Raw genomic sequence first — 25031 nt, 5'->3', positions numbered from 1 at the left:
GTAACTTCAACCAGATTCTCAAAATAATCCTTGACTCAAAGGAGTTTAACAGCTGCCATTTTTACTGGCTTCTCATCACCTGCAAAATGAGTTATGGTTTCCTTACCAAGTCATTCAAGTCTCTCTGTTGCACAACCCCTACCTGTGCCTGCAACTTCACCTTCTTGGATATTTCACTATGGAATTTATACTCCATAAACTCCAAACGGCTTTTACTTCTGTGCAGATATTTTATTAAGCCTCTGTGCCATTATATAATTATCTCTGGCAGAATTTACGTTCCCCTCTTTTACCGTTTGGCTTAATCCTAGGTTTTAGTTACAGATTCTCCTTTTTTCAGAAGCTTTTCTTCCAGAAGTCTTAGCACCTATGCAAATCTTTACCATAGCTCTTTACCATATTTAATTGCTTGTTTTCATGCCTATCAACACACGCCAAGTGTCTTAAAGATAAGAATTTTATTTTTCATATTTTTATGTCCCTAAAGCCTAGCTTAGGTTGAGCTTGGTACACTGTAAGCTCTAAAAGAGATTTCTTAAGGCATTTTTTAGTGAGTAGCTCAACTTGGAGATAAGGAAAGGAAAAGCAGACCCAGCCTATGTATAAGGAATTTTCTACAGAATACTTTAGTGTATTTACAATTACATTCTCTCGAAAAGGGGTGAAAATTATCCTACATCTATCTGGGCTTATAAATGAGATGGAAAAGGTTGCACCTGCACAAAGCTGGTTGCCACAGCTAGAAACATGGGCTAAAATAGTTGCCAATTAAAGTGGGGGTATTGGAAGTGAGGTGCAAGCAGAGGTGACAAAGATGGCACATGAGTCTGGGTTTCAAATAAACGAATCAGATTTCATTTAATACTGACCAGTGCGACCTGGCTAGAGGAAATGCTGTTATAAATGGTAGTAAATTATACCTCCAAGTTTGTGAGTCAACAGTCACCTTCCATTGACTCAGTCTCACTAGTGAATAAGCCAATGAAAGACAGTATCCTCAGAGACTTTTGTAGTGCCTATCACAACCTATCATAGTACCAGGCACATGTATGTGATCAACAGATATTTGTTAAGTAAATGCTGCTGAAAAGTCCCTACGTCTTACAAAATAGCCTTAAGGAAGATGGACCGGTAAAGAGAAAAGAGGTTGAAGCTCATTCAGGAGTTTTGTGGCCATAGCAGTGGTTCAGATTTTGCTTGCTTGGTAATGTTTTGGGAACCAGCTGGTTCCAATGTCTCGCTCTGTAAGAAGACGCAAGGAAACCAAAACCAGAGCTAAGTAGCAGCCCAGTCCTAGTCCAAAATGGTCGGTAAAACACATCACCACTAGCCGTATGCATTTTGAGGAGGGAGTTTTGAATAGTGTAAGCAGTGAGAGGATAGAGAAAGTTATGAGCGCTACTTCTTTTCTATACTTTTTTAAAAAAAAAAATCCAAGACATTCAATAAGAAAACATTTTTCTTTTTTAAAAACCTCTGGTATTGTCAGTTCAGTTGAACCACATGATGTGACGAGAGAAGGCTCAAATAAGTGCATTCTTAACTTTTCACATTGGCCTGGAAGACATTCAGATTCACGAGCAGCCATCTTTCTGTTGTTATGTTATCACAGTATATATGACATGTTTTAACCTTCCCTGAACACTTTCTGGAAGAAAATAGTATCTAACTAAAGAGTAGACACTCATCAAATGTTTTTTTTTGAAACAAATTGAATACATTATGGCATGCATGAAATTAAATGCCAAGCTAACATTTCTAACTTATCTAGTTCAGAGGAAATTATGAATAAAATATTCAAGAAATGTTAGCTTTGAAAATGCTAAAGTTTGATTAGATGAAGAAAAAGAGGAAGGGCGTTCCAAGGAAAGAGCAGTGAAATAATAGACTACATTTACTTTGGAAAAAGAAGCCTCCCTGGGGAAAAAGGTAAAAAACGAAAAGAAGAAAGAGAGAGAGAGAGAGAGAGAGAGAGAGAGAAAAGGAACACCAAGTATAACAAAAAACTGACTAAGAGCTTCAGTGAAAGTAGTGTATTGAAAGCCACAAACACATCTAGATTATAAGATGTATTCAGAAGGAAGCTTGCAAACTAAACAAGAATTAGACTTAATGTAGCAGGACACTTTGAAAGTTTTAAATTATTGTCGAATACAATAAAAGCTGCACTAAGAAAACAATATTCATTGAGGTATTTTGTAAGGCCATTTGGGAAGCTCTCGCGATAAACCAGAAATGGAAGATCAAAAGCATGGAGTGACCAGGTCTAGGCAAGTGCCTACAATGGCCCAAGCATTGCTCCAGTTTGGGGGGGTTGCAGTTGGGGGCTGTGGACACGATGAACCAAATTTCCAATGGAGCTTTCGTCCTACCAACCAAAGATGGCAAATAAATGAACAACTAAAATACATAGAATCGGGTGTTAATAAGAAAGCTGGTTAAAAATCAAGGATGGAAAGAACAGCCAGGAAGGAAGAGCCTATATAGGAAGACTCTGCAGAAGGGGTAGTATGCAATTTTACATAGTGTGTGCAGGGAAAGCTTCATCAGTGGGCAATATTTGAGCCAAAACTTGAAGCAATGAGAGACTAAGCCAATAGATGCCTGAGAAAGAGCATTACAGGAGAGGGAACAGCTAATTGAAGCCAATGACTGGTGTGGAGTAAAGGAGTGGTACATAGCAGGATATGCTGTCCGAGAGGAAGCTGAGGCTAGACCAGGTAGGATATTCTACAGTGCTGGGGAGGAAGAAACTTCCCTCCACCCTTCCAGGTTCTTTTGACTGGTCTAAGAATTAAGCTGACAGGAGACTTCTGTTTCTTAAAAATAACCTGCCTAGATTAATTCTCACGCCAAAGAGACATCTTTTGGGGTGGCAAATTTTGCTCCCCTACGTCATCTAGAAATTCGATGCTGAAATATGTAATCTTCTTCCCCATGAAAATGGGAAGCCAGTTTTTTTTTTGGGGGGGAGCTATTTTGAAGGATGGGTAATTCTGTTTCACTGGAAAATAAATAGTATATCGTGATGAGTGACGATTAGACCAGGGGAACCACAATAAACAGTTTAGCTTTTAAGAAATTTTGAACCTTTTTCTTCAAAGGGTTAGAAAATTAACTCATCCTTCCCCTCCAAAGTCTTTTAATTCACAAATCCTCTTTCATAACATCAGTCAGAGATTTATCTCTAAGTCTCTTTCTAAATGTTAATTTTCCATTTTAGGATTCCAGTATGTTTCTCCAGAATTATTTTTTGATGGAAATTCTAGCAACTTATTCTCACTTACCCATTTTTAAAAATAAATTTATTTATTTTATTTTATTATTTATTTTTGGCCACACTGGGTCTTTGTTGCTGTGCGCAGTCTTTCTTTAGTTGTGGGGAGCGGGGGCTACTCTTCGTTGCGGTGCGTGGCTTCTCATTACAGTGGCTTCTCTTGTAGTGGAGCACGGGCTCTAGGCACATGGGCTTCAGTAGTTGTGGCACGTGGGCTCAGTAGTTGTGGCTCACGGGCTCTAGAGCAAGGCTCAGTAGTTGTGGCACGTGGGCTCAGTAGTTGTGGCATGCAGCCTCAGTAGTTGTGGCTTGTGGGCTCTAGAGCGCACGCAGGCTCAGTAGTTGTGGTGCCCGGGGTTAGTTGCCCTGCGGCATGTGGGATCTTCCCGGACCAGGGCTCAAACCCGTGTCCCCTGCATGGGCAGGCAGATTCTTAACCACTGGACCACCAGGGAAGCCCACTTACTCCATTTTGAAGTCTTAGAAAAGCCATATTGTCATCGGCATCAAACATTTATCGGGGATCTTCAGAGGCAAAGCCCTCCATTGAGCAACGAGCCTGCAATCTGGTGCGAGACCTGTGTGTATTTTCATGATCTCTCTAATTACTCGGCAAGCTTCCTGAAGTCAGAGACCAAGTCTGATAGCCACCACTCCATCAGGGCTTAGCAGAGTAATGTACACTTGTGCCCCTAATTTAAATGGCATCTATCTGAAGTCACTAAACACTTGTAAGAGTTCCTTCTCTACTCCAGAAAAATGGCACTGCTGTCTTGTGGAACTTTGCCGCCCTCCACCCAAGTCCAAACAAGTCCCAGTTCTTCAGGGAACTACCTGGATGTTATTCCTCCCACTCTGCCTTCCAAGCCCACTGACTCCTCCTCGGGGGTCTCCTTTACCCTTGGCCATTCCAGCTGACCCTTTGGTGGGTGGTCTGGTCCTTTGATACCATCTCTCAGCCCCTCAGCCGCGCTGTCTGTGCCCCAGACGCAGCTCTACTTCCCATCCTGAAACCTCTGACAAATACTTCGGCCCCAGTGAATCCCCCGCCAAGAGAAAATTTCCAACGGTACCTAGACTTCTCTCCTTATTTTAGGATATTCACTTCAAAAATCTTCCAGCATTCACCTGTAGGCACTCTGCTGTTCCTTTTCTCTTGCCATGCCATGTGAGGTAACAATGCATCAAGATGAAGCACCTTTTTCCTGACAGTGGAATGGACTAGAATAACATTCTCTTTCACCAGAGGGCTTTCTTTATATTCTGCTTTTAAAACTCTCTCCCTTGTTCACAAGAATCTTTGAACATAAAGCTCTAAAGTACAATGATGGATGGTGATATAGATATAAAAACCATGCTCTTTCCTCTTAAATTTTCCTTTTAATTTCCTACCTCCTGCAAGTAAGATATGGGCCTACAAAATATCGGTAACTCTCCAATCAAATTTGTAGTTCTCTCATGCATACCTGATTGCAGACGTGTAGCTGCCATAGGTGGCCTCTTATCTGGGCTGCTAATTACTCTCCTGGCAGAAGTTTAAGAATTCTAAAACCAAATCTAAGGAAAGCACACATGGAGAATAGATGTGCTTTGTTTTCGGTCTCTTCTGTTTTACCTCAACTCAAACGTAAAAATGTCAACACAAAATTAGGTAGAGAAGATCCCGCACGGAGCTGGACTGATTCTTACCATGCCTTGGGACCTACGAAACTAGATTTTCCAGGCAGATGTGACCAATATGTGAGCCACTGACACACACCTTGGTCAGATTATTACTCGCACAAAGGATGACCCGGGGGAAACTCCAACCTTCCTGAAATCCAAGGCAGTCATGAAAAAGGATTACGTTCAAATCGCCAGACAGCTCCGGAGCTAAGAAAACTCTGAGAGAAAGCAGCCAGACACGGAATGCTGAGCTAGAGGCAGCTCTGGGCATTGGAATCCTCAAGCCTCCTTCAACACAGCCATTCATGCACATTTTAAACTGGATTTCATATCTATGAAACGATCTGGTGAAGTGTGGGTATGCTCTCAGCCTGCCATCATCCCTAGAGAGGACCCTTTTTAAAATCTATCTACATAGAAATAGGCAGTTAAGGTCCTTATCTGACAGTGTAGAGCAATGTTCTCAACTTTTAGAGTGCACTGGAATCACCTAGAGGACTTCTTAAAACACAGATTGCTGGGCTCCACCCACAGAGCTCCTGAGTCAGGTCTGGAGGGTGGCCCAGGAATTGTCTTTCTACCAAGTTCCCAGGTGATGCCCACAGTGCAGGCTGGGGGACAGCCCTCCATATTGCCTCCTCTTTATAGCTCTGGAGGGGACGGAGTTCTCCAGCCATCCTCACTGTGTAGTCATATTATACCATGCCTGGAATGCCAAAAATAGAGAAGACTCTACCAGAGGATGTTGGTATTCTTCTTCCTCCAACTAGCTGGGTGTTGACTTTAGCTGAACACTAAATTTTATTCCCAGGTATGTACGATTCCATCTTACTGAAATTAGAAATCTCAGAGTCAGACTGCACGTGAGCTCAGGATGCTGCCTACGTAGCCTAAATCAGAGAGAGCATCGCTGAGCGAATCTGCCTGGTCAGCAGGCATCTAGCGTAGCAGCAGCTGTGAGAAGTCTTCTTAAAGCCCCTATTTCTAACAGGTTGAAAAATGGGATTGTGTGGAGAGCCAAAGCACCCTTTTGAAAAATGGCCAAGACTTTTGTTCCTTCCTTAGCAATTCCTTCCTTTAATCAGAGACCCTTTACTCATGGTACTGAAACTGAAAGCTGCCCCACTTGTGTACCTGATGGAAGACCACCCCCTCTTTCGTATATGCCCTGGAAACATCTGTTAGATTGCTGAGTTCTTGCAGCCTCACAGCAATCCTCCTCAAGAAAGTTGTACATTGTTCTGAGGAGTAAACAAAGGAGGCCCAGAAAACCCCACCGAGTTCCATCTGATTAGGAGGGACGGGAGGTAGAGCACAGCGAAAATCTGAGAAGATTCCCTTAGAAATCTGAAACCACTGTGTTCTGGGGTTGCAGCACAGCGAGGTGAGTCAGCTTGCTTCCACATCAGAGAGAGGCTCCCGAAGTGGAGATTTTATGACCCTACTTCTCCATAAGAGTAACACTCTCTATATTCCAATAGAACACAGTAGAATGTAAGACGTGTAAGCGCACCAACATAATTTGGTCTCATCTGCTCCATGCTTTACTTATGTACCCATAACAGGCGACAAACAGTTCCTAATTGAATAAATCTTACATTAGCACTACCGGTAAGCTTGATGTACTTCTAGGTTTTAAGTTTGTTCTAGGGCAGGAGCTTGGTTCGTTTAAGTTTGTTTTTCACATAACCTTGTGTAATAAATACAAACTTGGATAATACATGGTTTTTGAATGACTCAACGTTAAAGTGCCTTGTTTATTAGGATTTGGACGGCATATGCTGAAACTGGCTGATAAGCAATCTGATGCTCTGGAAAACAAGATTGGTTTAGAAAATGTCAAGTGTGTGGAGTCCTTGAAGAGATTATAATAGACAAGATAAAGGCCTTCTTTTATTCTTTTAACAATGCTCTGAAAATTCTTAAGAAGGACAACACTGTATACAAACGTCTGCACAACTGGAAAAGCCAATAAGGCATAAAGATGTTAGGATGATTCATCTTTTGGCTTAACAGTCAGGAAGAAATACATTTAGTGACTTACCAGAGAATATAAACACTACTTTGTTAAAGGTTTTTGTTTGTAATTTTTATTTATTTTATTTTAATTTTTTATTTTTTTGCAGTATGCGGGCCTCTCACCGTTGTGGCCTCTCCCGCTGCGGAGCACAGGCTCCGGACGCGCAGGCTCAGCGGCCACGACTCACGGGCCCAGCCGCTCCGCGGCACGTGGGATCTTCCCGGACCGGGGCACGAACCCGCGTCCCCTGCATCGGCAGGCGGACTCTCAACCACTGCGCCACCAGGGAAGCCCTAAAGTTTAACTACGTTAGTCTAGAATTTATTTTTTCTGATGTGCACCTCAATTGATCTCTTAAAATGATCATAGAATTTGTTTATAGTGAAACTTCTTTCTCTCTGCCTTCTGCTTAAGGAAACTAAAAATAGTTTGCATTGGTAACCAGAGTTAGCTTGTAAATAAGACTTTTCCAAGGGGTCTTAACTAGTTCTGAATCTAAGTTATTGTTGTATAATTATCATATTTCAAGTCATAAGGTATTCTTTCCAACATTTCATTTATTTTTCTGGCTTTTATATGGCATGATTTAGATGTTATAGAATTTCTGGTTTTAAGCGAGAAAATAGATTATTAAATATTTAAAATTCTGAAAAATTATTAATTTTAAAACTTAAATGCTCTTTCCTGAAAACACAGATTTATTGAAACATAATGCATGATGGCACTGATACAAAGTTATTTGCTTTACTTTTTAGGTATTTCATACTCTGTTTTGAGCACTAACGTTTATAATTGAAAATCAATACATATTCTGTGAATTTTGATTCTTATTCTGAAATGTTATTTAAAAATTCAAAGTTTAATGACACTTAGTATTCTTTGTTTTATAGCAGTAATATATCCAGTCTGGTTTGATTCTAAAATATTTATTTTATATTAGTGAGGCTAATAACTGTTCAGCGATTATGAAGACAGTTAACAGAAGACATACATAGAGCTAAAATAAATATAATTATATGTTTGATTTGGCTTATGCAGGCCATTTAGGAACTACCCAATTATAAGGGTAATTACCATAACGCGTAATTGAAAGTAATTGCGATTTAAATTTTACTACAAAGGGTACCTGGGAGGTCCAGCATGTCAAGCAAGTGAATAAATAAGAAGCTTCCAGATATGGATAAAAAAGTGAAATACAATGTTTCACTATTTGTTCCTACTTCTCACATAAGATACCTCATCTTAATTCCAGTAGGGAAATGAAAATAAAAATGAAAAAAATAGGAAGAGACATTTAAATTAATCTTCCTATATTATGACAACAAAATAAAGTCCAATAGTGCTCTTGCTATTACATTATTAGAAAGGGAATTTAAGCAAGAATGAACACTAGAATATTTTCAAAATTATTTTCACATAATGACTGATATTCTATGTTTTTTTAAAGATTTTTTTGATATGGACCATTTTTAAAGTCTTTTATTGACTTTATTACAGTATTGCTTCTGTTTTATGTTTTGGTTCTTTGGCCCCGAGACATGTGGGATCTTAGCTCCCCAACCAGAGATCAAACCCACACCCCCTGCATTGGAAGGCAAAGTCTTAACCACTGGACTGTCAGGGAAATCCCCGAGGGAGATTATTAATTTGAACAAAAATACAGCAGCATCTACACTGTAACAGTCTTCCACTTCTTGTGGAGCCCCTTCCTGATTTGCATAGGAGCTGCACCATGTCCGCTACTTTTACGTGCCAGTCACTGGCGAATTAAACATCTTGCCCAAGGATGCTCAGCGAAACCGGGATACTGTTAGATGCTGAAATTTAAGGATTTAAATTTCATGCTGTACTTGTTTTCATGCGCTCAGCTGGTGAGATGGAAACATCATCTTATTGGATCAACTATCAAATCATAGCAATTCAGTCTGAAAATAAGAGCTCCATCCTCATGATTTAATCACTTCCTAAAGGCCTCCCCACCTCCTAATACCATCACATTCGGATTCAACACATGAATTTTGGGGAGACACAAACATTCCATCATAGCAACTCAATATTTTTTGACAAGTTAATGTTTATGCGAAGAAATCTAAATGGAATTTGAACTTTAAGTAAACCCATTAAGAATTAGAAACAAGGCTTTCCTCCCCTTATATGAAGCACGGTAATAACCAGAATCAAGATACCTATAAAATTCATAGTGCTTGTGTTGTGTTTTCACTTCAAATAACAACTATATAATTTTATCTTAAAGCACAGCTGGAAAAAGGATATTTAAATAATCAAATTCTCACTCTGAAGTTATTCATTACTACATTGGTTCCAAATTGCTAGTGTAATATCTAAATTACAAAGTTCATAACCTATAAAAATAGGGTAATTTTTTCATCCCAATAATATAGGCAAAAATTTATCTGCTTTCTTTATTTGAACTTTTGTTGCCTAACAGTTTTTAAAAAAATTTCTTATAGGGCTTCCCTGGTGGCCCAGTGGTTGAGAGTCCGCCTGCTGATGCAGGGGACACGGGTTCGTGCCCCGGTCCGGGAAGATCCCACATACCACAGAGCGGCTGGGCCCGTGAGCCATGGCTGCTGAGCTTGTGCATCCGGAGCCTGCGCTCCGCAAAGGGAGAGGCCACAACAGTGAGAGGCCCGCGTACCGGAAAAAAACAAAACAGAACAAAACAAAAACCTTAAAAAAAAAAAATTTCTTATAAATACCATGCCTGATGCTCCCCCAACAGGCTTTTATCCTAAAATGGATTAGACAGTGCAATAAATTTGAAAAATGTGCCTAATTCCAGAATAGAAGCAACAATTTGTTTTAAAACCAGGAAGCAGCATCATATGGAAGCAAGAATTGGGGCTTTCAAGTCAGACTGAGCAAGGTTCAAATTCTACCTGTGCCACTTACTAGTCTTTTGCCCTTAAGCAGTTTATTTAGTCTCCTTGAACTTCATTTCTCACTTGCAAAATGAATCTTAAATGCATCCACTTGGAAGAGTTGTCTGTATTAGAGATAATGTTTCCAAAAACCTAATGTGAAGTTTGGTACACACCTGGTGCTTCTGAACAACGATAGCTTCAAAATGCCATGGAGCAAGGGACGCTGTCAATGTACTTTAGAAAGTAACATCCAAATCCATGCCTCAATGTACATATGAATTTCAATATTACATATAAGGCCATCAAATTGATCAGTTTGGCTGAATTCATTCACTGGGAATTTTAACTGAATTGATCATTGATGTTAACACTTTACAGACATGATTTCTGAGCCTTAGTTGTTCAATAAATGTGAATTCTGGCTCTGAATCACCATCATCTCCCCCTCCCCAGCTTTTTTCTGACCATTTTGCTTTGAGAATTTAACAGGCTATAGAACTGAATCTGAACTCTTTATATGTCTGAACTCTCTGTGTTAACTGATACTAGTGATAATGAAGAGGAGCTCTGCTTTCCAAAAAAAAAAAAATGGGATAGAGGAAAGTTTGTGATAATAAGAAGTTCATGCGTTAAACATACATTATATTCATTTAAGGATTCTCTTACCACTACCATTATCATAGACCATTTTCTTCCAGAAAAGTGTCTACTATGTTGCTAATACAGTGCCTTAATTTCGAAGTATTATAATGATAAAACAACTGGTACAAAAATTTCTGATTTTTTGAGATTTACTAAAACAGGATAATTGAAATTTGCATAATTATTTATGTAAATGACCATATTCTCATTTTATCTATTGTATATTAATAAAATATAATTCATATACTATGATAATAAATAACATGATATAACAAAACTAATTATTCTAAATTCTTATCATTTATTTTACTAAATTCAACATAACACCATTTTCCTTTTATCATACAAAATTAAAAAAAATTTTTTTTTACAAATGGGCTATAATTTTTTTTCTAAAATTCTTCTAGAAAGCTAAGTGACATTAGATGAGCATTTTAAAGAAATAAACTCGATTTACACATCTATTAGCATGATTCTTATCACTATTGGTTTTGAACATTAAAAGCTAAATATTATGTTAATTATTAAATCATTCTCAGAAATCACACATAATGTCAGAGACTAAAGTTAGACAATCAGTCAGAATCAGTTATATCTGTTCAAATCTAAAATCAGACAAGTTTTGGGCTTCCCTGGTGGCGCAGTGGTTGAGAGTCCGCCTGCCGATGCAGGGGACACGGGTTCGTGCCCTGGTCCGGGAAGATCCCACATGCCGCGGAGCAACTAAGCCCGTGAGCCATGGCCGCTGGGCCTGCGCGTCCGGAGCCTGTGCTCCGCAATGGGAGAGGCCACAGCAGTGAGAGGCCCGCATACCGCAAAAAAAAAATAAAAAATAAAAAAAAAAAAATAAATAAAATCAGACAAGTTTAGAAAGAGGTAATAACAATTCATGACTTTGGAGGAAGGAGAATGGCTTGCTAAGTTATCTAAATGGCTTAACTGTCTCCTATCTAGAGTAATATGCTCCTCTACAGAATTTATGAATATTTCTTACAACTCAAAACTTTTTGCGATTCCAATATCTATGCAAACTGCCTCCTAAATCCTAATACTTTATTTCTGTTAAAGATTTTCTCTCTGTGATGTGGAGCTATTTTACACACAAAGTATTTAGGTCCTCTCCAATTCTCTGTCTCTTCTGGAATGATAATCTTGTATTTTATTTTTGCTATGAAGCAGACATAACCTTGGCCAACGATGACACACATTGATTCTCAGAAGAAAGCCCCATCACACTCTGTATTTTTTATAAGTTCATTGAATGTTTTAAAATAAACAAGGTTCAGTTAGTCACATGGGACTTCATTCAAATGGTGAAAGAAAAGGGAAGTGGAAAAAATAAAATAAAGAAGATGAAAGAAACAGAAGGAGAAATAAGCAAACTTACGCTCCTTTGGATGTTACATATAATGCTTTCTGATTTTATAGGTTTTTTTAATTTTAAAAGTCAATTTGAAAACATTAGCCAGTCTCTAAAACACTTCTGAAGGTAAGCACAGTGCAGCCCTTGTCTGCCCTTACCATCTGGGGCTACACTGAATGCAGATGCAGCCAGCTGGATGCTGGCTTGTACAACGGGGTCTGCCCACTTCTAATTCTTTTTTTTCTGTTTTTTTTTTTTTTTTTTTTTTTTTTTTTTTGCGGTACGCGGGGCCTCTCACTGTTGTGGCCTCTCCCGTTGCGGAGCACAGGGTCCAGACACGCAGGCTCAGCGGCCGTGGCTCACGGGCCCAGCCACTCCGCGGCATGTGGGATCTTCCCGGACTGGGGCATGAACCCGTGTCCCCTGCATCGGCAGGCGGACTCAACCACTGCGCCACCAGGGAAGCCCTGCCCACTTCTAATTCTTATGTTTACTTCCATAATTTGAATGTGAAAAATTTCCCCAAAGCCAGGTATCAAAAATAATAAATGTAACATTTTTTTTTTCTGACCACACCACGTGTCTTGCAGGATCTTAGTTCCACAACCAACGGATGGAACCTTTGCCCCCTGCAGTGGATGTGCGTAGTCCTAGCCACTGGACCACCAGGGAATTTCCATGTAACATCTTTTTTATTGTTATCTAACTACCACCTATTTGTTTTTCTTATAATTGTTGGAAAGACTGTATAATTAGATTCTGATTTTTCACTACAATAAATATTTAAAAGCTGTTGGGATATATATTGGGTTGGCCAAAAAGTTTGGGTTTCCAACCTAACACTTTCTCTCTCAAATTGAGACTTCTTTCCAGGATGATTAAATTTGCCATTTTGATTTCTACTCATGTTTTAACTTTGTACATACCACAGTTCTTTCCTTGTTTACTTATTTCTCTTTCTTTCTGGTATCAAGAGGGGCAAAGCAAAACAGAGTTACAGCCCTTCATATCACCCTTTCCCTAAGCACTTGAGCAATACCCTGCTAGGTCATGATGGGATCTTTGTTCCTTTTCATAAGAATCGATTTTAAGATCCTGACCATCTAATGGAGCCAGACTCCATTTCTGAAACTTCAAGAGTGAGCAGAACTGATACTCACACATTAATTCCAAGCCATAATTTTGTTTAAATCTTATGAATATCCTGTTAAGCAAAATCTGAGTTCCCCAAACAACATTCCATATGACTTATGCAACAACATTTGAAAACCATCAACTAAGTGAGCCTGTAGTCCACAATCTGAGTCTCCAGAGTCTCTCACTATTGTCAAAATCAACTATAAATCATCTTGTTTGTTCCATTTCAATACGATTGTACTGAAAAGCTTCCTTGGGTCCAAAATCAGTGTTAAATCTCAATAGCTATGTCTGGCAGCCAGTCTGCCATGCTGGCACTTGGCTACAATGAGTCGATTAGATGTGGGATTGCTAGGAGTGTCTTTCCAAGTACAGCTGCAAAAAATATTTTTTCCTTCTGAAAATTCAATGGAAATATAACGGTTTGCTTTTAATCTGGAAAAAATAAACGATTTAAAAAAGAATTTCATGGAGCTATTATAAAATTTCTTGGGAATTCCCTGGTGGTCCAGGGGTTAGGACTCTGATCCCACCGCAGGGGGCAACAGTTCGATCTCTGGTCAGGGAACTGAGATCCCACGCGTGGCATGGCCAAAAAAAAAAAAAATGTCTTTAGCTAGAAAATACTGTGAATATGTCTATGCTCTGAATTTAATTTTTTTAATTTCCAAATTAATACTTTGGTGCAAATTGATTTAATTCAACAATTGCTTGTTGATGACAAACTGCTACGTTATTCCCTTAAACAACCAAGTGGAAACCAAAATTAAAATTAACAAAGCACCTTGCCAAATTCTAGTAATATCAGAGCTACACTCTCTACTTTAAACCCCACTCAGAACCTGCAGATGGGATCCTGAAGCATTGGGCAGAAGCCAGCATAAGGTGAAAATTCTGACCAGAATCAGCTCTCCCAAATTTCTCTGTAGCAAACAACTGAGAGAGGAAAATAAAATTTCACACTGTCCCTTCCTTTTCAAATCTGATCCATTGGTTTTTGATACTTCCTCTCCTAGGGATAGCTATTGCCTTCTAATTTGTCTCATTCTGTGTCCTAAGAGTTTGGCTTGGGTTTCTGCCTGCCTGCAACATGTAGGTTCCTTGTGTGTCTGTCTTTGGGAGTGACTCTGGATTTGGGGAAGGTAGTAACCTTTGCGTCTCTTTGAGGATGCCTCTTCGTCCATGGAGTTATTTAATACCGTCAGAAGTATTGACTATTTGTCTAGGCTGAAACCTGACAAGATATTTGAAAGGATTTAATAACTCTATGATCAGAAATTTCACCAAATTAGAAGCTAACATTCAGAGCCTGATAGACATTTTCTTTTAGGCCTTCTCCTTTATGCTAAATGTACCCACCGGGAAAGGAAAACATTCCAACATAGGTGGATGGACATGTCAGTCCTTCACCATCCAGGCTACAACTCAGTTCTTTGAGGAATTAAAAGCAAATGACTCGGGCTTCCCTGGTGGGGCAGTGGTTGAGAGTCCGCCTGCCGATGCGGGGGACGCGGGTTCGTGCCCCGGTCCGAGAAGATCCCACATGCCGCGGAGCGGCTGGGCCCGTGAGCCGTGGCCGCTGCGCCTGCGCATCCGGAGCCTGTGCTCCGCAACAGGAGAGCCCACAACAGTGAGAGGCCCGCCACACACACACACACACACACACACACACACACACACACACACACACACACACACACACACGCAAATGACTCTACCTTACAAATATTTGCAGGGCCACAAATGCAGCTCTAGAAGCGATTCAAAGTTCACCTAATCCTACCAATCCCCAAACCTCCCCTATTTATCTTTAAAGGCCTGTTACTTGCATTCCTTCCTTGTGCCTTTGACATGTGAATATTCTACAAGTTTAGGGAGATAATTTTTATCAAAAGGGGAATAAAATGGGAAAAGGTCACATGAAATTTAACCAAATAAAAAATCATGTATCTTCACAAATATTTGTAAAAAAAGGGGAAAAAAGTGCTTTAGGCATCTGAGCAGATAAACATAACTTATTCCAACTGTGCTTTTATAATATTCAGTTTTGTATCATTGGACCTGATTCATGTTAGACATTTTAAAATGAAACTATAAAGTCTCTGTGTCTGTGTGTATGTGTATCTATTTATGTGTTAGATGTGTGGTAAATTTTTTTAACCTCTGGATGGTATTACTTATATTAATTTGTAAAAGAGTTCTATTTAATTGGCTTAAAGAAAATCAAGCACTTACAAGAATTAAGTATTTATAAAATTCCCAGAAATATAATAGAGAATTAACCCAAATGCTTTTCAGGTTCATGTGATCTGGGAAAGTATTCAGTATTAAAGCTAGTTTAAGTGTGTTGATTTAATTAAAATAGACATGGCTTTCGAGTTTTCAACAATGAACATAACGCAGACAAATAACTCTTACTTCGCCTGGGTTTATTAATCAAATGAGTTCACGTTATCTCTTACTAAACTTGTCAGCAAGAAAAATTAGCTTGGGATGACGGCTGACTTTGTTTCATGTCTTACAAAGTTTTTGTGGGTAATCTAAATAGAGTTGTTAAACATAAGTAAATGGAATAGATGTAAGTAGGACAAAAAGTTCTTAGGTGACCTTTTAAAATAGTTTCCCCAAATCTTTTGGTAACCTAAGTTCAGTTAAATGATGAGTTAAGTTAAATTGATTGAATAGTCAAATAATTTCCAAATAAGATAAAACACTGAAACACTAATTACTAAACACAAGTTTATCCACTTTGGGTTTTCTTTTACAGAACTAAAAATACTTGCATCTATTAGTAAACATCTTTTATACCATGTTGAGAAACTTTTTATGAGAGAGCACATGTTTCTAGAAGTTATAAAAGGTTTTTATAGATTTACCAAGCCACAGAATGCTAATATCAAAAATGGTTTATAATTGTTTAATCCTTTATTTTCACTAAAACATAAGATTTTATAAATTCATTTATTTATTGTTTTATATTTATTTTTGGCTGCGTTCGGTCTTTGTTGCTGCACGCAGGTTTTCTCTAGTTGTGGTGAGCAGGGGCTACTCTTCATTGTGATACATGGGCTTCTCATTGCAGTGGCTTCTCTTGTTGCGGAGCATGGGCTCTAGGCATGCAGCCTTCAGTAGTTGTGGCACACAGGCTCAGTAGTTGCGGCTCATGGACTCTAGAGTGCAGGCTCTGTAGTTGTGGAGCACTGGCTTAGTTGTTCCGCGGCATGTGGGATCTTCCCGGACCAGGGCTCAAACCTGTGTCTCCTGCATTGGCAGGCGGATTCTTAACCACTGAGCCACCAGGGAAGTCCCCAAACATAAGATTTTAAAGAGTTAAAATTCTAATGTATGTAATTAAAGCCACTAGAAATAATAAGGAAAATATCCCCATATGCCAGAAAAAGGTTGTAAAAGGTCTATAAAAAAGAAGTCTTGGGAAAAGAATTTTACGTGTGTTCAAGCTAACTAAGATTAAATAAATTTATTTGAGTTAAAAAATAAGTTTAAATATCAAAAGTAAGCTGGTTCAAAATTAGAATTTGGTTTTCCCTCTTTTTAAAGGACAAAGTCTTTTTGAACTATTGGTCTGCTCTTCATAATAGACTATGAAACATTTTCTTTACCCTTTTAAATAATCTGCCTAGACAAAACAAAGATCGTGTGTCTAGTCAAAATAATCACCTATATTCCGTGTTGTTTTTATCAGGCCTTTGATTACTTATGAAAACTGAGTCTCCTCTATTAAAAAGAGCTAAGTTTGACATAAAATTATTAAAATTTCTGTATTTATCTGCAAAGTCTCTAATTGTCACCATGGTTAAGCAGATAACTACTGTTTCATAGTGACCTCTGATCCTATTTGACCAAGTGTTTTATAACCTTTTGATATGTTTGACAAACTTCCCAAAATCAAATTCTAAAATGATTTTTTTTGACCTTGAACTAACTTTAAAATTTTCCAGAGGGCTCTGAGGACATATCAAAAGATTTGTTCTCTCTCCTTCCAAAAAGGGAGATATTAAACTAATTAGACTTATTTGATATATTAACTGACATGGGAAGCATTGTAAAATAAGAAGTAATACTAATCCTTCTTTATGTTGTGTCTATAGAGGTATATGTTATATGAAAATAATTCTATGAACTTCCCAGAAATATATGTTCTGGTATAATATTATTAGTCATAATTCTATTTATTACCTTAAAATGTAAGTCACAGAAATTAGCCAATTTCCTTGTCAATTGCATTATAATGAACTCTCATCAGATCTTTAACCATGGCTATTTTTTTTAACATCTTTATTGAATAGAGTATAATTGCTTTACAATGTTGTGTTAGTTTCTGTTGTATAACAAAGTGAATCAGTTATATGTATACATATATCCCCATATCCCCTCCCTCTTGCGTCTCCCTCGCACCCTCCCTATCCCACCCCTCTAGGTGGTCACAAAGCACTGAGCTGATCGCCCTGTGCTATGCAGCTGCTTCTCAATAGCTATCTATTTTATATTTGGTAGTGTATATATGTCAGTGCCACTCTCTCACTTCATCCCAGCTTACCCTTCCCCCTCCCTGTGTCCTCAAGTCCATTCTCTACATCTGCGTCTTTATTCCTGTCCTGCCCCTAGGTCCATCAGAACCACTTTTTTTTTTTTTTTTTTAGATTCCATATATATGTGTTAGCATACAGCATTTGTTTTTCTCTTTCTGACTTACTTCACTCTGTGTGACAGTCTCTAGGTCCATCCACTTCACTACAAATAACTCAGTTTCATTTCGTTTTATGGCTGAGTAATATTCCATGGTATATATGTGCCACATCTTCTTTATCCATTCATCTGTCAATGGACACTTGCGTTGCTTCCATGGCTATTTTAAGTCTCTTGTCATTTACAGTTATTGTTTCACTGAGATACTTTTGTAAAAGTTTTCCTACAAAAGTGCTTCATCTTCAAGTCATGGAAAGGACTTTTGATAAATACAGGTTTCTGACAACTTTAAGATTATAAAACTTAACTGGCAACAGTTTCCAGAACTAATGAAAAGACTGGATTCAAGAAGAACAGGAATTTATAACATAGAACTGAATGAAATGAGGAGGTGATGTTTGTTAGTTCCTTAATGTTTTCAGTTTCCAGACTTAAGGAAACCTTTTCTCTTAACCTATCGATGACTTAACAGCAATCTGTTAAAATATACCTTTGTGAACAAAGATGAAACATTTACTTTTTCTCCCTACCTGATCCCTCTAAAATTTGGAAGACAATATAGTTAGTTATTTACATAAGTTCAATAAAAATCTGTTCTCTTTATAACAGGACAATTAGAAACATTGTCTGTATTACAGAGACTTTGGCTGGAATATCATATTTGAGACAGAGATGCATAGACCCAGATATGACCAGACAGCTTTAAGAAACTGCTTCGACTTTGGCTTGGCTTCCTGGCCTCAAACGGCTTTTAGAGCTCAATCTGAGATTCATTACAAAAAGTTCCAGCAAAGCAGTCTTAAAAAGAGTTTATGTGGTCAATCACGATTCTTGCTGCACTTATGTAAATAAGCAGGCCCAAGTTTTAATGCAAATAGATCAGTTGTACTGTGATTATCTTTGATGAAAATGCAGGCAAGTGTAGAGGAAAAAATTGTGTTTGCACCTTTGCCTGTATTATATTCTAATCCTGTTGTTTTTGAGGTTTTGTTATACATCTGTAAACTGGACTGGATCCTGACTTTTTCTAGTTGCCTCAAATATCTGGCTACAAATCTTCAAACTAACATTTCAATCTCTAAGAACAAAGACTGCCCTTGAATCTCCTTGGAAGAGACAATACCAGGTCCTGCTCACTACCCAGATTGTAGCCAAACTGCAGGGTCTTGAACCTTGTATACACATCTCACAGATGAAAAAGTCTCCACTTGACATCTGGTTCTTTGCAGATGCTGGGGACCTCCAAATCAAACAGACCAGGAAGAGAAGCAGTTGTCATCAGAGTAGACTGTTTCTGCCTAAGATGCCAGATCAAGACTTCATACGCAACATGAAACTCTCCTTTTTCTTTCCTTTACTCTGGCATTGACCTGGAAAGATAATGCCCTCATCTATATCTCCCAGGCCATTGCTAATGGGGGTAACCTTTCAGGGTGCTGGATGTGTCATCAAAAACTCTGATCTGGGGCTTCCCTGGTGGCGCAGTGGTTAAGAGTCCGCCTGCTGATGCAGGGGACACGGGTTCATGCCCCGGTCCGGGAGGATCCCACATGCCGCGGAGAGGTTGGGCCCGTGAGCCATGGCCGCTGAGCCTGCACGTCTGGAGCCTGTGCTCCATCCACAACAGGAGAGGCCACAACAGTGAGAGGTCCGCGTACCACACACACACAAAAAAAAACCAAAAAACCTCTGATCTGTCCATAATGCTAGAGACCCCTTGGAACATTTCCTTGTCTGCAGTTAACATCCCAAACTTAGGGAAATCTGCGTTTATGCTCTTTGCAGAGAAAGGGACACAAAGCAAGATGAGCCAGAATCAAACTGCCTGTGTGGTCCACAGACCCTCAGAATTTTCTGGCCTCCATAGCTGTCACCTTTCCATTTCTGAGCCACAGATTCAAATGTACCAGGAGGCATTCAGGATTCTGGATTCACTTCTTTTTGACAGCCCTACTTCCCTGATTATATTGCAGAATCCATTGCTAAGTAAATAGCTGCCCAACAAAGATCCCTAGACTCTCTGACCAAAGTTGTTCTTGATAATAGGATAGCCCTTGATTATCTTTTAGCTGAGCAAGGAGGTATCTGTAACCAACACCACCTGCTGGACCTAGAGCAACACTTCTGGAGAAGTTGAAACTCAGTTACATAAGGTCACTGAGCAAGCCACTTGGCTTTGTGATTCCTTCAGCAGATCTTCCTTGATTATTTAATATCTATATTATTATTTTCTAGCATTTCTGAGCTCTCAATTATTTCTAAATTACTACGTAACTACCACCTAAAACTTCCACTTTGCATTCCTAAATGTGTTCAGAGGGGCATTTTATTTTATCCTCTGATTTTATTTAGCTGAATTAAAGCTGTCATAACGTGATTTGTTTTTATATTTTTGTGAAGTCTCTTTCAAAGTGTGCTGGTTAGTTTTGATAGAGAATTCAGGTTCCATCATCCTAAGCAGAAACATTTACCTGGACAGTTTTCTTTTTAGTTATCTATTAATCCTCTAGTGACTAGAAAATTGGCTTAAATATAAGCACCTATTCACTTGTTAGGATAATTGACAAAAATATTGGTGCAAAATGTTTTTCATTAATAAAAATGAGTTAAGTGGATCCAGAACACTGATGATTATGTCAATTTTTGAATTATAGTCATTGGCGTATTTATCACATCTAGCCTATGGGACTACAGGCTAGATACGGTCTTTTTTGTTTTGTTTTGGTTTTTTGTTGTGGGGGGCTGCACCCGTGGTACCCTAGTTCCCTGACCAGGGATCGAACCCATACCCCTTGCAGTGGAAAAAGAGAGTCTTAACCACTGGACAACCAGAAAAAACCCTAGATAAGGTCTTATTTTTCCTGTAGTTAGTTCCATGGTTCCTTGCACAAGGTAGACATTCAAAAAATATTGACTGAATTTGATTAATTTGCTGTACAACAACAGCTGTTACTAGACTTAACTCAGCAGGGATATCTGGTATAGAAAAGAAAAAGAAATCTATAACCACTGAGATAAAAACTGAACTGTTGACATTAATTTTCTGTTTAACTAGTCATTTCCAAAAACTGAAATTAAGGATTTGGAAATCAGGGAAGAAATGTCTAATTTGCACAGCTTTGGTTCTTGTTTGATTTGATTTATTTTAAAAAGAGAAAGTAACAAATATTTCCATGAAGTTTTTACTTTTAAGGCATAAAGTCATTTGGTAAACATTAAGGAATATTTATATTTTGATGGACCAAAGGGATATAAGTTTTTGAGTTTGTTATTTATTATGTATATACTTAAATAAGCCCACAAGACTTTAAACAAACAGGGAGGTGTGCTTTTATTTTATTATTTGCAAAGAAAATCAATCATATGTTGGCTCTGAAAGGCTTTTTTTATCCTGTGATAACTATCACTGTGAGTTCTGTGAGTTCTCTTGCTGTTAAATTATCCTTTCTGCAAGCAAAAACAACTCTTTAAACAAATAAGCAATAAGTTAACGTAATTTACAAGTGATATAGTAAACCATCCCATAAATAATGGATGCATTTTGTTCTAATTTGTTTTAAAAACTTACTAAAACAATTTTTTAGAACAGTTTAAGGTTCACAGCAAAATTGAGAGGAAGGTACAGAGATTTCCCATGACCTTCTTGCCTCCACAAATGTGTAGCTCCCCCATTGTCAACATCTCCACCAGAGTAGTACATTTGTTACAAGTGATGAACCAGCATTGATACATTATAATCACCGGAAGTCCATAGTGTGCACTAGGGTTCACTCTTGGTGTTGTTCATTCTTTAGGGTTTGGACAAATGAATAATCATGTATTTATCTTATGGCATCACACTGAGTATTTGCAGTGCATTAACATCCTCTGTGTTTTATCTGTTCATCTCTTCCAACCCACCCTACCTCTGGCAACCACTAATCTTCTTTATTGTCTCCATAGTTTTGTGTTTTCCAGAATGTCACATAATTGGAATCATATGGTGTTTAGCCTTTTCAGATTGGCTTCTTTCACTTAGTAATAAGCATTTAAGTTTCATCTGTGCCTTTTTATGGCTTGATAGGTCATTTCTTTTTTAACACTGAATAATAGTCCATTGTCTGGATGTACCACAGTTTATTTATCTAACACTTACTGAAGAATATCTTGGTTGCTTCCAAATTTTAGCAATTATGAATAAAGCTACAATAAGCACCCATGTGCAGGTTTACATATGGGTGTAATTTTCAACTCATTTGGGTGGTTACTGGATCCTATGGTAAGAGTCTGTTTAGTTTTGTAAGAAAGTAACAAACTATCTTTAAACTGCCTGTACCATTTTGCATTCCCAACAGCAATGAATGAGATTTCTTGTTGCTCACATTCTCATCAGCATTTGGTGTTCAGAGTTCCAGATTTTGGCCATTTTAATAGGTGCGAAGTGGCATATCATTTTTGTTTTAATTTGCATTTCCCTGAGGACACATGATGTGGAGCATCTTTTCATATGCTTATTTGCCATCTGTATATCTTCTTCAGTGATGTGTCTGTTCAGGTCTTTGACCCATCTTTTAATTGAGCTGTTAGTGCTTTTATTGTTGAGATTTAAGAGTTATTTGTGTATTTTGGATAACAGTCCTTTATCAAATACGTCTTGGCAAATATTTTCTCCCAGTTTGTGGTTTGTCTTCTCATTTCCTTGACATCATCTTCCTCAGAGCAGAAGGCTTTAATTTTAATGAAGTTCTGCTTATCAATTCGTTTTTTCATGGATCACGTTGTTGGTGTTGTATCTAAAAAGGCATCACCTTACCCAAGGTCATCTAGGTTTCCTACTTTGTTATCTTCTAGGAGTCTTATCATTTTGCATTTTACATTTAGGTCTGTGATCCATTTTGAGTTAATTTTTGTGAAGGGCATACGGTCTATGTATAGCCTCATTTTTCTGCACGAAACGTCCAGTTGTTCCAGAACATCTGTTGAAAGAACTACTTTTCTCCATCTTACTGTCTTTGATACTTTGTCAAAAATCAGTTAACTATATTTATGTGGGCCTATTTCTAGGCTCTCTATTCTGTTCGTTGATCTTTTTGTCTATTCTTTCACCAACAATACACTGTCTTGATTACTTTAGATTTATGGTAAGTCTTGACCTTGGGTACTGTCAGTCCTCCAACTTTGTTCTTCTGCCTTAATATTGTGTGGGCTACTCTGGGGTTTTATTTTGCCTCTCCATATAAATCTAGAATCAGTTTGTCAATATCCACAAAATAACTTGCTGGGATTTTGATTGGGACTGCACTCAATCTATAGATTAAGTTGGGAAGAACTGACATCTTGATAATATTGAGTCTTCCTATCCATAAATATGGAATACCTCTCCATTTATTTAGTTCTTGTATTTCATTCATCAAGTTTGTAGTTTTCCTCATATAGATGTTGTACACATTTTGTTAGATTTATACCTAAGTATTTCATTTTGGGGCAGTGCTAATGTACATGGCACTGTCTTTTAATTTCAAATTCCACTTGTACATTGCTGGTATTTAGGAAAGCAATTCATATTTGTATACTAACCTCTACCTTGCAACCTTGCTATAATTTCTTATTCATTACAGGAGTTTTTTGTAAATTGTTTTGAATATTGTATATGGACAATCATGTCATCTGTGAACAAAGAAAATTTTATTTTTTCTTTCCCAATCTATACACTTTTACTTCCTTTTCTTGTCTTACTGCATTAGCTAGAAGTTGAAGTATTGATACAGTGTTGAAAAGGACTGGTGATAGAGAACATCCATGCCTGGTACCTTGAAGTGGGAAATCTTCATGTTTCTCACCATTAGATATGACTTTTTGTAGATATTCTTTCTCAGGTTGAGGAAGTTCCCCTCTACTCCTAGTTTACTAAGAGTTTTTATCATGAATGGGTGTTGGATTTTGTCAAATGCTTTTCTTCATTTATTGAAATTATCATGTAAATTTTTTTTAGTCTGTTGATGTGATAAATTACATTAATTGATTCTTTTTTTTTTTTTTTTTGGCTGTGTTGGGCCTTCATTGCTGCACAAGGGTGGCTTTCTCTAGTTGCAGGAAGTGGGGGCTACTCTTTGGTGTGGTGCATGGGCTTCTCATTGCAGTGGCTTCTCTTGTTGCAGAGCGGGAGCTCTAGGCATGCAGCTTTCAGTAGTTCTGGCTTGCGGGCTCAGTAGTTGTGGCTCGCGGGCTCTAGAGTGCAGGCTCAGTAGTTGTGGCGCACAGGCTTAGTTGCCCCACAGCATGTGGGATCTTCCCGGACCAGGGCTCAAACCCGTGTCCCCTGCATTGGCAGGTGTATTCTTAACCACTGCTTCACCAGGAAGCCCATTAATTGATTTTTAAATGTTGAATCAGCCTTGCATGTTTGGGATAAATCTCATCTGGTCATGGTTTATAATTCTTTTCATATATTGTTGGATTCGATATGCTAATATTTTGTTGAAGATTTCTGTATCTATATTCATGAGAGATATTGGTCTGTATTTCTCTTTTCTTGTAATATCTTTGTCTGGTTTTGATACTAGGGTGATGCTGGCCTCATGGAAAAAGTTAAAAAGTATTCCCTATGTTTTTATTCTCTGAAAGAGATTGTACAGAATTGGTATAATTTCTTCCTTAAATGTTTCGTAGAATTCACCAGTGATCCTATCTCAGCCTGGTGCTTTCTATTTTGGAAGCTTATTAATTATTTATTCAATCTTTAATAAATACAGGCCTATTCATATTATCCATTCCTTCTTATGAGTTTTGGCAAATTGTATCTTCAAGGAATTGGTCCATTTCATCTAGATTATCAAACGTGTGGGCACAGAATTGTTCATAGCATTTCTTTATTATTCTTTCAGTGTCCATAAGATCTGTAATGATGTCCCTTCTTTCATTTCTGATATTAGTAATTTGTGTCGACTTTCCTTTTTTCTTAGCCTGGCTAGAGGCTGATTTTATTTTTATCATGGTAAGATGATAAAAATAACATTGAGGATGAAAATGGCATTTTCCTTGACCACAATTTAAGTCACTTTGACAAGGCAACAACCATATTAAAGCCAAAACACTACTCAATTTATTGTTTCTAAATCTGTTTCTACTTGTATGTAAGTCAAAACATAATTTGGGATACACCTAAACAAGAATATGTGTAAGCAAATTTTATTGCAAATCTACATATCAAATGCCATTCAGGTCTATTTGTTATGATTTTCTGGTTAACTCATGAGTGACAGACTCAGTACCTTATAAGTCTCTGCCACCTACACACTGTCTAGCATAGTGAGTCTGAAGATACAAAATTTTTTTATAGATACACATTCCTTTCTA

General features: G+C 38.1%; 1 protein-coding gene across 1 annotated transcript in view; it reads right to left on the bottom strand.

Annotated features, from left to right (window-relative positions):
- The window catches only part of C17H8orf34 (chromosome 17 C8orf34 homolog), a 294894-nt gene that overhangs the window by 86921 nt on the left and 182942 nt on the right, over nt 1-25031 (bottom strand).

This window comes from Kogia breviceps, chromosome 17 (genome assembly GCF_026419965.1).
Source record: "Kogia breviceps isolate mKogBre1 chromosome 17, mKogBre1 haplotype 1, whole genome shotgun sequence".
Taxonomy (NCBI): Eukaryota; Metazoa; Chordata; class Mammalia; order Artiodactyla; family Physeteridae; genus Kogia; species Kogia breviceps.
The sequence above is the reverse complement of the archived record's forward strand: the minus strand, read 5'-3'. Positions and strand labels throughout refer to the sequence as shown.